The following is a 12,368-nucleotide window of genomic DNA, read 5'->3' as shown; positions in this document are numbered from 1 at the left end:
TTTTGTTTAATTTTTAATTTGATTTATTATTATTGTATATTATATTCTTCAAACGACTCAAACATAATCTCAACTATTTTTTGCCATCGATATTCACAATTTTGAGTTTAGTTGAACAAAATAGAAAAAAATGGCACACCCAAACCAGCTAGCCACCCCTATCAACTATAATCAGGTTGCCGCCCGGGCCTCCAAGGAAGTTGTCGACATCCTAAAATAGGGAGGGGGTGACGAACAAGCATTCGAAGGTGAGAGCAATGCTGGCTTCTCCATTAAGCCAATTAGGTAATTGCCAAGGCATCCAATAAAATAAGGCCCCAAATAGTAATACTATAATTAAGGCCTCTTTCATTTAAAAGAAAATGCCATAATTATGATAAAAATTGTACTCAATATTTTCTAATTAAGGCTCCAATTATAGTAAACAATGAATACCAATTGAAAAATGGAAAAATTCATTACCTAAGATATAAAGACTTTGAGAGAATGAGAAAGAGGTCTCCACCATGTTTTTGTTTTTGTTTTTTTTGTTTTTTTTTCCCTATTTTTTGTATTTGTTTTTGTATTTTTTGACATGTCTGCACAAGAAAAAGAAGATTCAAACTAGTAATCTCCGCTTCATGAGATGTAGTCTACTATCGATTGAGCACCCCTTAAAAATCTATGAAACCAACCCTAAGTGGGAATATGATCAAATCACCTTGAAAAACATGTTTGGAAATAGTCCGACCGGTGACCACCCCCAAGATATCTTAGGTGGAGGGAGTGGTGGAACATTCATCCCATGTGAACTTTGCCCTTTTTTGGTCTTCTATTTCTATGTTGAGTTCTCTCTAATCCATTTAGCCATGATTTTTGAGTGCCAATTTTGTGCGGGTTCTGTGGAAATCACAAGCATTAATCGAATATCTCCCCTAGGGTTTAAGATCTTGGCCATATGCATTAGCAAGTTTGGTGAAGTGTCCAATCAAATCGTGCGACCAAAGAAGTTAGAACAAGAAGTGAGATTGAGCACATGAAACTTCTTTGAGATGACATCTGTCATTAAACTTTAATGTTGTCCAAACCCAAAGATAACATCTGTCATTAAACTTTAAAGTTGTCCAAACCAAAGGGTTAGCAGGTGGACAGCAACAGATGCCACCTGCTTAATTATAACCCTTTGGATTATTAGAAGACACAACTGTTAACGACCTAGCTGTTGCATTAATTAATAATATGCCAAGCTAGCCTTCGTAATTGAGAAATGAGAGAAATATATTCATTTGAAAAAACCCCAATCACCCTAAGGGCATGCCTAGCTAACGGCTAACCCTAATTGTAGAAAGTGCATGTGGAACTTCTGAACAAGATATAACATGTGATTTGGAACTGAAAGTTGAGGGTGGGAAGAAAATATGTTTGTGTTTAAACGTAAATAATAGCTTAATTTTTTCATTTAAATAGTTTTGTTTTCCTTTTTTTTGAGGTTTTTTTTTTTTTTTTTTTTTTGAGTGTCAATCATGAAGTTTATATAAGTATATAACCATATGGAATAGAGTAATGCTATACATCACCTCTCATAATCTCTTTAGTCCTCGTCATTTTAAAGCCTATATGATGTAGTTCTCAAATCAAAAAATCAACTTGTCTTGGTGAGTGCCATGACTTGCCTTTGATGAATGCCATGGCATGCCACGACTTATATTGATAGGTGTCATGAAATGCTTTGGTGAGTGCATCTTTAAGCACTAGATGCTATGGAGGACTTTAGAGGAATGAAATTAAAGGCGATGCATATCATTATTCTATGGGATATCACAATTAAGGAGTCTTTGAAGGAGATGCTTTAGTGTTCTGACACCGATATAAATTAAACGCATTGGATTGGAATAATTTTTTCAAACTAATTGATGGCTTTATGGAGATTGAGATTCAGAGTATTATCAATGCAATAACTCTGAAAATGAATAGGTCAGGAGAGGAGAATTCGAACTAGTGACTTCCGTTTCATGAGGCATGATCGTCTAGTCGATTGAACTATCCCTTGAAGACGATTATTGAGATAGCTAAGGCACCATCTATGATTAAAAGGAATGGTCCAGTCACTCCGAACCACTCACGTTGCTTGCACGCCACTCCTACGATGTTTTTGTTTTGTTTTTTTTTTTTCCTTTTTCACAAATAAGGACCATTGCACCCGGTAGGGTATTTGCATTGAATTTAAATCCGATTCATCTGTGCTAATTTCGGTAGTTTCGGTGTACTATTTACCTAAACAACTTAAAATAAAAATTTATTGTACTCAAATATCCGGACTCTGAAATATAAAGGTGACCCTTAAATATAAAGCAATCAAACACTACTTTATTTATTTATTTTTCTATTCCATCAAACACTACTTAAATAACATTTCTTAGATATTAAGGTTCTGCGCGCAGGACATATTTAAGAATATATGATGAAACATTTTGTTAAGGTAGCAATGAACGCCTATAATAATTACATAAGAGGCTTAATTTGGTCATGAAAACTCCAGAGAAATAAGTGCAAATCACGTGGCCGGAAGACATGTTTAGTATATGTGGAACATGAATTACCATAATGTTCTTGGATAAATGCAAAATTAATCTTTGTGGTTGGCTTAAATTAGAAAAATTGCTTCCTACGATATAAAAAAAAATTCAAAATGACATATGTCATCATTTCATTGGTGTTAACGTGACACAGAATCCGTTAAGTGTTTTGACGGAATTTGACTGCAAATACTAAATTGTTATTTTGGCTTACCTTGATGACCTCTGGATAATTTTTTATATCGCCTGAAGCGATTTGTAATTTAGGCCAACTACAAAAATTGATTTGGTATTTATCCCCAATTCTTTTCACAAAAATTATATATACCTGAACCAGAATTAGAAGAAATGATGGATATATATATAAAATATGTTTATTTCACCTTCTGAGTCACTTATTTCTTCAAAATAAAATACGAAATTGATTTAAATGTTTGTTTTCTTAATTTAAAAGCATTAGATCATTATATAGTAGAAATGAACTTTGAGTATCTCAAAGGGATACTGATTTTAAGACACCTTCTCTATCTTTTAAACTGTTAATTATTTTGATTATTGTTGTGCCTTTTTTGGTCCAAGAATTTGCTACCTAGTGATTTTCTTGATGTCTGAACTGTGAAGAACCCCTTGTATGGCAATGAGACCTCTACAAGACAAAAACAGGGTCAAAGGATCTTCGCTTGTGGCTGAAAACTTTTTGATGCTTAAGTTAACATCTTTATTTGTGAATAAAAAAATATAATAAAAATTTGTCTCTAATATCTATGAATTAGTGTGTGTTGAGTGAACATACAAGAAATAAGAAGAGAGAGTCGTTAACGCTAGAGATATGCAAGAGAGAGAGAGAGAGAGAGAGAGAGTGTGTAGCTCTTTCGTGGAGGAAGGAGAAGCACCCCTTCTCCTTCTCTCTTATCTCCTTTTATCCTTAAGTGCAAAAGTGGTGTATACTAGGGGTGTCAACCCGATCCTAGTTCCCAGTTATTGGCTAAAACCGGGAACCAAAACTGGAGTATTCGGTTTTTAAATTTTAAAAAACTGAAAACAGAATTGGGTACCCAGTTACCCGGTTATACAATAACCGGCAAGTTCTGGTTGGTACTCGGTTATCTGGACCGGGTAACCGTTTTTTCTTTTTAAAAATTCATTTTGGGCTTATTTTAAGTATTAAGCCTAATTTTTGAGCTTATTTAAGGTATTGGGTCTAATTTTTGTGCTTAATTTAACAACTTTTTGCCCATTTTTAAAAAAACACAATTAACATCCTAAAAAAAAATTGGGCTTTGTTGTGATTATTCACAAAAAAAAAAAAAAAAAAAAAAAAATCCTAAAAAATAATTGTTTTTTTTGGCTTTTTGGGTCTAAAAGAAATAAAAATCCAATGTTTAAAAATGTCATAACACTTCATTGTTTAAAAATGCCCTAAAAATCTAATGTTTACAAATGCCATAAAAATTCAATGTTTAAAAATGTCATAACACTTCATTGTTTAAAAATGCCCTAAAAATCTAATGTTTACAAATGCCATAAAAATTCAATGTTTAAAAATGACTTAAAAAATTAAAAATTAAAAAAATATATATTTTATATATATACCCGATTACCTGGTTATCCGGTTGTAACCGGGTACTCGATTACCGGTTTTTTCCAACCGGTTTCCCAGTTGGTACCCGGTCCAGTGTGTACATGTGTCATCCAATGAGTAATAAGGGCAATGTTGTAAATAAGTGAGAAAAAAATAGGGCCCACTAGGAGATATTTTCTCCCCAACAATTATCATTTTTAAATTGGAAATGACTTTGAAATAGAAATTTTAATTCTTTTTTATGGAAAAGTAAAATAAAATTTTGTTTAGTAATGAATTTTTTATTTAAATAATAATAAAAAGTGATTTATGTGATATAAAAAGTAAAATTGTTATAAAGTTGAAAAAATTGAAATAGCCCATAATAACTATATTTAACTCTAAATGATCATTTAGATTATATGTTGGAGTTGGAGGGCTCACTTCTCTTTTGTTGCTTTAATTTTACACTTTTCGGTTAGAGTCGATATCAAATTTGAAAAGTTCCTACTACATACAACACCGAAAATTATCGGCTGTATTTGGCAAAGGGCCGGACCGGACCAGACCCAAAAACCCAAAAAATTCTTCTCAAAATTAACCATAACATTCTTACTTTTTACATCACATTAATCACTTTTTATTACTATTCAAATAAAAAAATCACTAAAAAACAAAATTTTTTTCACTTTTTTATACAAAATATTCTTATTTTTTTCTCTCATATTTATCAAATCTGCAACAATATCGTTCCACTCCATTTTTTTCATTCCATTGCCAAACACAGCCATTGATATCGGTTTTTCTTATTGCTAGATGCCGGGTCGAGATTCGGTGGCGGCCAAATAGGCGGCACTCTATTGATGTGCACTGTGCACACCCCTAGTTTGAAGTCAATATTGGGCTGTTACGCAGAGCGTAATTAAAGCTCATAGGTGGGTTGTTGGGCCCATACCCATCCCCATCCCACACACAATACACACGGACTCAGTCTCTTTCTAACTCATTCATTCAAGTGCCTAGGAACCCATGCCTTTTCGGTGCAAATGTTTCATACCAAATTTTCGGTGCAAATGTTTCGCGAGTACTAGAGAGTCGGCTAAGGATATTTTTTCATAAATTACGTAATTTGTTATTTTTAAGCATCAAAACATTTAAAAAAATACTACATATTAAAAATATGACGTGTTATGAAAGTAACTAAAAAAAATATTTCTTCTCAAAAGGCTTTTTCTTTACTACATATAGAGTATGGACCCATGAAAATATATCTAATTTTCAACTAAAGCATAGACGTAGCATTATTCAATTTGTCCATGCTACTCTAGTTAAAATTGCACAAGTCAATTGGTAATAATTATTCATTTATGAAGATGTGTACGCAAGTCAGTTTGGAGTTGGAACGTGGAAATAATCACACGTCAATTTGTTACAATTGTTAATGTATTCTTTCAATTTTGGTTCTGTTGCAATTAAAGGTCGGTTAACTACTTTCTTTTCTTTTCTTTTTTTTTCTTTTTTTTTTTTAATTGAAAAGGGGAAAAGGTTAAAGGGGGGTCGGTTAACTACTTAATACCATTAAATCAGTCGGTAATCATGACCGTGGTGCTGATTCAGAAATCTCAAGAAAGGCTTTGGGACATATTAAATGTATTGGGTTTTATTAATATTTTGATGGGACCAAATTAGGCTTAATTAGCACTTGGTATTAGGAAGAGTGAAACTAAAATAATAATTTTTTTAAAAAAAATTATTATTTTAGTTTCACTCTTCCTAAAAATAATAATTTTTTTTTAAAAAAATCACTTCTCTTTTGTTGCTCCCTTTATAGCCGCCACTACTAGCATCCTTGTTGGACCACGGCATGCGGTGCTCTTGGATCACATAATGTTATTAGGTGGCTCTCCTCTTATATCATTTGTAACGACATAGAGAAATTACTAGTTATATATATATATATATATATATATATATAATATCATTTGAGATAATATAAAGCAGAAATATAAAAACCATTTTTTTTCTCTATCATCACATTATATGCAAAAAGTAAATCCAAATTTGAAATTAGAATGGCAAAGTCTCCTAGCCTAGGGTTTAACTTCCTTTTTTTTTTTTTTTTTTTTTGAAAAAATTTATTTCTGATAAGGTTATCGAAATTCCATTGAATAAAATCTCTTGCCATCAAGATTTTAACAAACATTGTACACTAAAATGCACAATTTTTTACTTTAATTAAAATATTAATCTAATTTTAAAACTAAATCTAAAAAAAAAATTAAAAAATTAAAAAAAAATTGGCACACAAAGGACTACATTGAAACCCCTCAAAATGGTTAATGAGCCAAATTCCCATGGGTGGAAGGGTGGATGTGCATGCAGCCCCCCAGTCCCCAAATGGGTGGTCAAGGAGCCACCCTCGGGTGGTTTCACACCGGGTGGCTTCAAGCCACCTCCGTGGTTTGGGCTGGCTTCCACGCCACCCCAGCCACCCCTGAACTCCCAATGGGTGGTCGCGAGCCACCTCATGGGTGGTTAGGGGTGGCCGCAAGCCACCCCAAACCACCTGGGGGTGGCTTGCGGCCACCCCATAGGAGTTGGGGGGTGGTCAGGCCACCTTTCAAATTTTTGTTTTTATTATTTTTTTAAATTAAATTAATATTTTAATTAGGTAAAACAATGCGTTTTGAGTGGCTCTAATGGCTATTAAAAAATTTTCACGGTAAGGATTTTATTGTCATTTCAAATTACCGAGGGAGTAAATTTTCGAAAAAAAAAAAAAAAAAAAACTTAGGGAGTTTTAAATTTTAGAGGGTTAACTCAGGAACTTATTATACATTTTCCCTTGAAATTATGGGCAATTGAATGGATTATTCCATATTGAAGAGAGGGAGAGGGAGAGAGTATAATAATAGAATAATATATAGGACTGTTAAGGATATAAATCATTTTGATTAATAAGGATTTGATTTGTGATTATTGTTGATTTGAGTACATAACTCTATTTATAGACCTTTGACATAATTTCAAAGAGTAATGCTAGGTATCATCATTTTATCTTCCTAAAGTTAATGCGCCACAATATGAATTATACTTGAATTTTGATCAAATAGTGATTTTAAAAGCTACATTAGCTTTAGGACGATAAAAAGATGGTATCTAGCATTACTCAATTTCAAATACAAAACAAATCTCTTGAATTAAAAATAATTAATAACAAATCAAATCAATAATAATTACAAACCAAATCCTCATTAATCAAAATGATTTATATCCTTATATCCTTAACAAGGACGTACACACACACACATACATATATATATATATATATATATATATATATATAATGCCCAAAAGCATGAAAGCAATGGCAGACACACCATTGATAAGTGCCGGTGAAACACGTAAACGCACGAGAGGTGAAGAGGATCCTCCACGTCATTCTGAGCCTCATAGAGACGTGCCAAACAAAGGCATGAATGATGATGATATATAATGGACTGCAAAATCTTCGATATATTAATTTTGGCCATAGATAATCCAAAGGTAAATATACTCAACCAAATTTAATTCTATTGTATAAAAAAACTCCGTGATTTGAATCCTTTAAAGATCAATTTTTTTTTTTTTTTTTGGTAATTTTACTTACCCCATAAAGTTACGTGCATTTGCAAACACCCTCTCAATATTCAAAGTTTCTCACTTTGATGTATTGAACTTTATTTTCCTTCTACTTTTGCCATTCTATTAGGATTTTTTGTTAAATTTTAACGAAAATGTGTGAAATTATTAAAATATACTTACCGAAATTACTCATTCCACCATTTAATTTAACTGCAATATGTAACAGAAGGAAGAAAATGGAAGGAAATCAAAGTTCGATATACTAAAGTGAAGAGTAATGCTAGGTAGTATCTTTTTATTTTCTTAAAATCTTCTTATAACTGATGTGACTTTCAAAATCACAATTGGATCAAAATTCAAGTATGATTCATCTAAAATTTAATGGCGATTTTGAAAGTCATATCAGCTTTAGGAAGATAAAAAGATGATATTTAACATTACTCCAAAGTGAGAGACTTTGAATATTGAGAGGTGTTTGCAAAATGCGCGTAACTTCGTAGAAGAAAGCAAAATTATTATTTTTTTAAAAAAAAAAAAAAAGAAAAAGAAGAAGAAGAAGAGATACATTTTTGGTCCCCATGATTTAGATTTTAAACAAATAGCTCCCCAGTGGTTAATCACTTTTTGTGATAAGCAAAAAAGAAAAAATTAGTTCTTGTTAAAAAAAAATTGATAAAATCAGTTGATATGTAAAATGAGAGTGGTTTGGCCATTTCCTTTTCCTTGCATGATTCATGCTGATGTGATATAGTAACTGATTCTATCAATAAATGTTTAAGAGGTAAACCAATAAAAAATAAAAAATAAAAAATAAAAAAAAAATTTGAAGGGGCCTTTTTAATACTATTTATTAAGATATTTTATTTTTGAAGGAAGCATTTGAGCCGCCCATGACATGACATGACATGATCCCCATCTCCCAACGTCCAACTAATCACTGAAAATTGTACGAATTCCATTAACATCAACCCAAACAAGTTTAAAAATGTTCATGTAAGTTGGAAAGGTGATAAAAAATAGTTGTGAGCTCATCTTGCAACGTTTACATTAATAAAGAATAGGTGGTTTCGTGACGTTGGTTTTCAAGTGAAGCAAAATTGAACAATTAATATCATATGAGGTAAGAGCAATAAAACAAAGTGAAGATTCAAATAATAAATTAAAAATTAAAAATGCCTTGGACTCACCCAAGCAAAGTAAATTAATGTTAGCTAATTACGACGAGCTAACAACTGCAACTTGGCAAAGGCTCATTTGCAAGCTTTAGTCAAAAAGTTTTTTGAACATCATCAGAAGAAAATTCTCGAAACTTGAGCCATATTTGAACGAGTCATTTACTAAGTAATTTTAGGAGGTCTATTTCTATTTTATTTGTATTCTATTAAGAATGATGTGACTATTAAAATCACAAATAGCTTGTGATTGATCATTATTAAGTTTTGATCCAAAAATAATTTTAATAGTCATATCATTCTTAATAAGACACAAATAAAACACAAATATGCCATTTAAAATTATTCGTCAATTACTCATCGAGACACAACCAAAAAGCTGTTTTTTTAGGAAGATTGACTTGTATTAAAATGTCTTTTTTTTTCGGTATTGTGTAAGTCCTTTAGTACACGATTTTGAAAAGATCCTGGGCCCATTATTTTGTAAGCTAGAATTTAAGAGGGTGTTTCATTGTAGACAAACCCCACGGCTGTAGACCTTTGGTAGGGTGCCAAAAGATCAAGTACAATTTGAAAAATAAATAGACGGATGATGGCTAACAGGCTCGATTTGAAAATTAACATTGTAGATAATTCCTAGTTTGCCCCTTCAAACCAATGATGAACATTGGTTTTTTATTTTTCATAAGGGCATATTTGTCCTTCAAACGAAATTGGCTTCTCCAATACACACGATTTGCAGGTGTGTAACTGCAACATGGTCAGACTTTTTCAATCGAGAAACAGTGCCGTGGATGTGGGGGAACATGCTTTCACTTAACAAACAAGGCCTTATTGCACCCTTATCCTTCAATACATATGCAACTTTTCTTTATAGCATTAATATTGGTTTATGAATATTTTTATATAAAATGGTTAATTAAAACCTACTTTATCTAGTTTAGTTAATGAGTTTTAAACACAATTTATCTTTTTTTCTTTTCTTTTTTTATATTTTTATATATTTTTTTTTATCTATATCATTTAATTTTTTTTAAGAATTGTATTTTTCTTAAAGAACTTATTTTTCAACTTTTGGAAAAAAAAGAGATGTGGAGAGAAAAATAGTATAAGAAAATTTTGGAAAAAGAGAAATGTCAAAGAGAAATTGTAGGAGAAAATTTTGGTAAAAGAGAGATGTGGAGAGAGAAATAGTATATTAGTAAGAATGATATGTGAACAGTGCACCTCTAAAAATGTATTTTGCATTTGAGATGCATAATCCGATGTAGATGGTTTTTTAGTATTTTGCTTATATATTTTAGATGAAAATAAGAAATGGTTAAGCCATTGTGTGCTTTTAGAGTTTGATTAAACCACACAAGTTCTTAAACCTTCAAGCTACAAAAGTTATAGGTTGCAGAGGAGGCTGAATAGAAGATTTGTAATAAAGCGTTCTAAACAAGGATTTGTAATAAGGGTATCGAACTTTCAATTTCTTTCAATTACTGTCTTTCGTTAGAATTTTCTATTAAATCTTGTCAAAATTTTCAAAATACCTATGTTTTTAATTATAAAAAATAAATAAGTTTTTAAAGATTTAGGCATTTAATTTAATTTAAATTTTTTTTTTTTTTAAAAAAAAACATCTTTACAATATTTTTGCAACATCCTTACAATTATTTTTTTCTAATTTTTTTTTTTAAAAATCTGTATTTTGGGCATTTTGACAAAAATGAATGAAAAATATTAACATAAGGTGGTAATTGAAAGAAATTCTATTATTTATTTGAAAAACTATTTAAATGGTATAGGAAAAGAATAATGGAAGCTATTGTACAATTTATTTGAATATATTAGCACTTTTTAGATTTCTTTTTATTAAAAAAAAAAAAAAAATTGCTAATACTACTACTGTTAGAGGAAGGTGTAGCCATCAACTACATCTCGTCCTTTTAGATTAATGTACTTTGAAATTTGGATTTGACTTGAGGTAGTCTACTCCTTTTAACATTGGCTATGTTTGGCAAATGAGTGAATTTAAGAAGTGAGCCGAAATTATAACAGATTTGATTGATATGAGAAAAAAAAAATAAAAAAGAATATTTTGTATAAGAAAGTGAAAATTTTTGTTTTGTAGTGATTTTTTTATTTGAATAATAATAAAAAGTGATTGATGTGATGTAAAAAGTAATAATGTTGAGGTTGATTTTTAGAAGAATTTTTTGAAATTTTGGGTTCGGTCTGGCCCGGCCCACTCCATTGCCAAACACAGCCATAAACTCCAAGAAGGGAATCTCTACCTAGGGAATTTTAGTTGCTGGGAGGGTAAATTATAAAACTTAAAAAAAAAAAAAAAAAAAAAGACCCTCAACTTAACTTCAATTATTTTTGTAATAACCCTTCAAAATTCAAAAACTCCTAATTTAGTGTACCAAATTTTTAATTTTTTGCAATGTCATCCATTCGTTAAATTTTTCATTTAAATCGGGTCAAAATTCTCAATATATATAAAATAAAATGAATTAAATCAAGATTGCAAAGATTCAGGTGTGAATTTTTTGCAAATTTTGTAAGATCCTAACCAATGCTTAAATCTCTACAAATTGTTTTTTTTAAATGAAATATTTTGGTAATTTTGACACACATACGTTAGGATTTAACGGAAAAACCTAAAGGAATTGTGACGTTGCAAAAACTGAGAAGTTCGATACATTAAATTGAGAGTTTTTGAACTTTGAAGAGTAATTACAAAAGTGATGAAAGTTCAGGGGAATTAAAAAAAAAAAAAAAAAAAATCCTGAAAAAAAAGAGGATAAAAGAAAATGTTAGAGTTTTCCTCTAAACTTGGTTGAAGGAAATTCTTCAAACTTAATTTAGAAAAATTACGCGTCTATTTTTTAATAGCATGCGAGATGTACATGAGTTCTTAATACGATTTATTACAATATTGTCCCTGCTATTAAAAAAAAAAAATGCTAGAAGTCAATATTTTCTCTATATTTGACATATCTCCTCTTACAAATCAATTATTAGATTTGTGAATTTATGTTGACCCCACATAAGTCAATGAAAAAAACATTTATTTTTTACATGTTTAAGAGACATATGTCATTTTAAAAAATTAGATCAAAAAAAAATTCCTCAAACCTAGTTAAAAGAAAAACTCTATTGGAGATCGAGGAAATTAATTTTTGAAGTCTACCTCTTAAAAAGGAAACTAGCTTAGGGAAAAGTGTCATCAATGAACATAGTTGCCCAACCCGGCCACCTAGGTGCTTATTTACAAGTGTTTATGTACAATGAATAACCAAACCAATCTGTTGCTGAGCCTTTGTAGGAATGCTTCAGGGATGACTCGAAGAAGAAGCCGCCATCTTAATGAGAGGCAACCAACCCCGTAAACTCCTGTAGAATTAAGAAACTATTTATGCTATTCCACCCCAACTGCCAAACACCCCACCCCCAACCATACGA

Source organism: Corylus avellana, chromosome ca8 (assembly GCF_901000735.1).
Source record: "Corylus avellana chromosome ca8, CavTom2PMs-1.0".
Classification (NCBI taxonomy): Eukaryota; Viridiplantae; Streptophyta; class Magnoliopsida; order Fagales; family Betulaceae; genus Corylus; species Corylus avellana.
This window is presented reverse-complemented; position numbering follows the sequence as displayed.